At 39.2% G+C, this 5,217-nt stretch overlaps 1 long non-coding RNA gene across 1 annotated transcript; it reads left to right on the top strand.

The window, feature by feature from the left end:
• The first annotated feature begins 908 nt into the window (after window positions 1-908).
• LOC139181403 (uncharacterized) lies at window positions 909-5,003 on the top strand. The gene is made up of 3 exons (XR_011565374.1): window positions 909-1,096; window positions 1,235-1,321; window positions 4,817-5,003. It is a non-coding gene; the product is annotated as an uncharacterized lncRNA (long non-coding RNA).
• The last annotated feature ends 214 nt before the right edge of the window (window positions 5,004-5,217 follow it).

The following is a 5,217-nucleotide window of genomic DNA, read 5'->3' as shown; positions in this document are numbered from 1 at the left end:
AGAATCCTTACTTAAACAGTGATTAAAGCTTCAGTGCCATGGACAGATTGACTGTCCAGAACTAAAACAAAAGAGAGCAAACATCAGGGTCCAAAGACAAACCAATATGGAGGGACTGAGTCAGAGATGAAATTCAGAGAACTCAGAAGAGAGACAGAGTGGGGCCAACGCCCCACAAGATCATTTGCAATCACAGAATGATGGGAGAAAGACAAGAATGGGGTCGTACAGGAATAAAGCAAAAACCTGCCATAATCAACTGCTTAGGGATATTAGGTAACTACTAGATGGGCTTTGCAATTATCCAATTTGTCTCCATAAAGGAAACTCTGGGAGGCAGCCACTTGGGTTTGGGTCTCTGAATAGTATCCCAAAGGTTAGAGGTATACTGAGCTGTTGATTTACTACGGATGTAAATCTGTGGTTTCAGACACTACCGTGAACTTTACACTGATGATTTTATTTAACCATCACAATAACTCTGTGAAAGAGGTGTTATTTTTACCCCCATTTTTCAGATAAGGAAACAGCTTCAGAGATCAAGTAGTTTGCTCTACATCAACAACTAGTAAAAGAACAGGACTGGGGTCCAGGCATTTTGATAACCAAATCCCTCCTGTTTATATTCTACTGTCTCCTCTATTTTATTTGTGTGATTAGTGTCATCCTGAATTGTCATAAATATCTTGTCTGCCTTTTGTTACTAAACTACAATCTCCCTAAGGGCAGAGATCTAGTCTGAATTCACCCCTATGCCTACACTCTCAGGACTACATTCCATTCTAAGCAGCCCTCTAGGCCCGCCCCTTCATTCTCTTAGTCACCCCATTGGCTGGCTTGATTCTGTGGAGTAATACCATTATGATGATTTGAGTGACTTCATATTACTGGCTTCTCTTCAGAGTTGTCAAGCCAGCAGAGGATCTTGGTTCAAAGGCCAGAGAAAAGACAGATAATTAGACTTAACTCTCCCTTTTCTTCATATAACGAGAGAGTTAAAATATTTAGATAATGAACAAAGTTGCAATGTTCTTTCTTCTTTTCATTTTTGTATTTTTAATGGAAAGTCCACTTCATTTGAACATGATTTATTCAGGTGAGTAAAAGTTAACTGAACAACTGGTAGGCTTAAAAAGTTACATTAGCCACAGGGGAAGTAAAATTGTATACAAGGGTAATTATTTTTCACTGTTAGAGGTTTTAAAGACAGTTAACCATCTCAAATATTTTGCAGCACCCATAAAATTGAATCAATCATCAGCCAAACCAAATGAAAACAATAGCGGTTATCAACAGAGCGGATTTCCATCAAAGTACTCAGGTAACTCAATACAATATTCACATTCGGTGAGATTACAGTTATTTCAAAAGAAAATGTGGACTAGGCTTCTTTCACATACTATATGATTCTGTCTTTGCCTGTGTATTGGCTATCAGCACTGTCTATAAAATACAATAAATTAGATAATCATTTGCTCATAAATTAAGTACTATAATCTTCTATGTCTTTAAGATGAATATTCTCTTTAAGGATTGGTGCTTTATTTTCTTTGACTATTTTTGCTTGGCACACACAAAACCCTCCTTCTTAAGCAGATCATATGAACATGGCTGTATGACTTTAACTGTAATTTGAGGCACTTGTTTTGGTGATAAAGGGTATTAGTCCAGACACATAATTTACAAGGATACAGCTTTCTTTAAAGCTAGTTTCTTTAAAGCAAGTTTCTTTAAAGTCTCTGGTTTTACTTTGGGTTTTATTGTTCAAATGCTAGTGGGAATTCTGTTTATCTCAAATGAGGAGCCAACACCTGAAAAGCTATAGTAAGAAAATGAATATTTGTTGGAGACATATGTTGCATATAATGCAACATGTATGCAAAAATGATTCAGTTTCTTACAAAGTGACTAATAGCTATATAGCAGAATAATTTATAATATATTATATATAAATATATAATATCATTTATGTTAGTCTTAGTTCCTCCCTGGCACTGACTTTCTTGGCTTCCTAACCTGTACTACAGCAAGGCAGATGAGAAACCAAATGGAATCTTTTTTTCTTTAAAGTATAGCTGATTTAAAATATTGTGTTAGTTTCAAGTATAGTGATTCAGTTTTTTGCAGATTATATTCCATTATAGGCTATTATGAGATTAAAAATATGGAATACTTCACAATTTGCATATTATCCTTAGGCAGGATCCATGGTAATCTCTATATCAAAATGGAGTCTATTATTAATGTTCCATGTTAATGACAGCACACATTCAATGTGAATAGTTTCTGATAATTTTGTAAATACAGTAAATTATTATGCTGGATATGGAGTACATTACATTAATTTTATTAACATTCAGCATTTTGGCTATGGAAAAAGCACATTTTCAGCTTCTTGTATAATTCCAAGTTATGTCCTTATCTCCCTAAACCTATCTCTACTCAGTCCCCTCCCTCTTAACTCCTTCCACAGCTGTGTAACTGCTAGTCCTGACTCCAGTCTTTCCACACAATTCTTGGAACTTGAGGGCCTGGGAAGGTGTGTGAGGGCCCACAGCCATTGTCAGGGACCTTTTGCTGCACAGCCTTTTTATTCAAATTAGAGAAAGGCACCCCCTCAGGACAGACGGATGTGGAAATGAAGTCTCTCTGGGGTAACAAATTGGTAAAGCTCCCTCTGGCTGGACATAGGAGAAATGCAAATCCTCTCTGGGTTTGCATAGCCTGTGGGCTCATGACACAGCAAATGGAATCCGAGGCTGATCTTCTGGCCTTCCTGCCGGCTCTCACCCACCAGGGTCCTCTGTGCAACACAGAGATTACATAGTCAGACACTGCAGTCCTGTGCACTTCTGCAAGTTTTTCCTTCAGTCTTGGCTTTCTCTCCTGGAACCTATTAGACCACTTGAGTTGACTCATTGGAAAAGACTCTGATGCTGGGAGGGATTGGGGGCAGGAGGAGAAGGGGACGACAGAGGATGAGATGGCTGGATGGCATCACTAACTCGATGGACGTGAGTCTGAGTGAGTTCCAGGAGTTGGTGATGGACAGGGAGGCCTGGCGTGCTGCGATTCATGGGGTCGCAAAGAGTCGGACACGACTGAGCGACTGAACTGAACTGACTGAATGAGCCAAAAGGCCACTGCTGTGTTCTGCAAAGCTCTCCCTTCTTTCCTTTCTGCATGTTTGCTAAATGCCAGCTATGAGCAGACCACTGCTCCTCAGCCATCCTCATCCATCACAAACACATGGACTGATTCATCCTCCAAAAGCTCATGTATGAATGCTTCATCACTTGCCTTTTCCAAGACCACAGAACTTGAGTCCTGGCCAGGACACTGGAAATCCTGGCTTATGGTCCTTATTCTAACCCTCACTTGTTTCTTGTGAGCTTGGACAAAACTCCAAACCTCTTTTAAAATCTTTCGTGCCCCTAAGCTTCTGTGGTCTGGGGCTCTGGGGCTCAGTATAGGTTTAGTCATAGAGATGAAAGAGAATTGTTTACCTCTTAAGATTGAGAGGTAGTTTCCTGGAAAAATCCTCTCACCTTTTAATCATATGAATAGATGCTTACTTCAGGCATAAGAAGAGATATATAAATAAAAGTACACTAAAATATCAGCTTTCAACTATCAACCAAAATGTTTGATAACATACTGTGTTGCCAAAGAAACAGGTGAACAGATAAGCTCACATATCAGTTGTAGGTGTACAAATGGGTTTAACTTTTATAGTAGTAAGTTGTCAATATCTATCAAGAGAAAAGAATGCACATGTAATTTTTGACCCAGAAACTCAATTTCCAGGACTTGTTTCCTAAAAAATACACTGTTCCATTTCCTTAGTCCATTTACTCTCCCATTCTCCTAGAATACAGTCTAATATATTTTCCTGCCCCCTCAAATCCCTAACATTTTCCACAGCCTCACACCCAGGTGATGATCTCGTTTCTTCTTTCACTAAGAAAATACCAAAGGTCAAAAGAGAAATTCCACCAGCTCCCAGCGCTACTTCCCCCTTCTACCTGCATCTGTAATCATCTCTGCACTCCTGCCCGTTGCTACCACGTTAAGGCCAACCCCTCCACCTGTGCACAAGATTCTACCCATCACCAACTCAAGATCACCCTCCTGTCCTTGAGGAGGACATTCCCATTTGCATACAAGCACATGTCATTTCTCTCATCATCTCCTTCCCTCAGTCCCCTCCCGCTGCTACTCTATTTACAGTGAATTTGCTGTCCCTTTACAGTAAAGCTCCTCAAAAGAGTGGCTCAAACTCACTGTCTCTAGTTCTTTTTCTCCTCTGTCTCTCAAATCCATGCCAACCAGGTTTGCATCCTCACCACTCCACCAAAAACTTCTCTTGCTGACGTCTCTGATTACCTCCACATTATCATTTTGTGGTCAATTCTCAGGCCTAATCTTACCTAAGCCACTTTTCTTTTGTTACTAACATTTTATCATGAAAATTTTCACATGTACAGAAAAATTGGAAGAATCGCATATTGAACACACCCATCATCTAGGTATTAAAATTAAACATTTTACTATACTTGCTTTTCACAGTCTGTGCTATTTTTACCAGGCCACTTTCCCTTTCTATTGGTGACATGAACCTTGAGGCATTTTTCAGCTCTGGTTGGCTAAGCCACCCTATCCTGCACCAGTGAAGGGACAGATAGTGAGGAAGGATAAAGGGACAGTAAATTCAGGTTGTCAGATTTAAGAAATGAATGAGTAATATGGTGATATCACTTGTTGTTCTTTTATTCAGTTTATACCAACAATAATTTCTTTTTCTTTTTAATTCCAGCCATGATGAGAAATGAGACTGTTGTTCTACAGAGAAAAATCTGGAAAGATTCTGATGTAGCCTATGCTATACCTAAACGATACATCAAATGGGATATAAGGAATATGGCCTTATAAAATTCACAAATAGCCCTCTAATCAAATCCCTCTGAGATGGTACCACACAAATCAAAACAATAAATGCATCATTTAATTAGCAAAGTATGGCTACTCTTCTTTCAACCAAATAGATTGCAAGTGTCATACTGAGCCAGAAATTCAGATTCTTCACAATACAGGAGAGAGAGGAGAGAGGTTCTTTAACTAAGCACAGGAGGCAGGTGAAATAAGGGAGCCAGGCACTCAGTAGGTATTTAATTTGTACTTGTTTTCACAGACTGTGCAATCTATTCTCAGGGTTTT

The sequence above is a fragment of the Bos indicus genome, chromosome X, assembly GCF_029378745.1.
Source record: "Bos indicus isolate NIAB-ARS_2022 breed Sahiwal x Tharparkar chromosome X, NIAB-ARS_B.indTharparkar_mat_pri_1.0, whole genome shotgun sequence".
In the NCBI taxonomy this organism is placed as follows: Eukaryota; Metazoa; Chordata; class Mammalia; order Artiodactyla; family Bovidae; genus Bos; species Bos indicus.
This window is presented reverse-complemented; position numbering and strand designations above follow the sequence as displayed.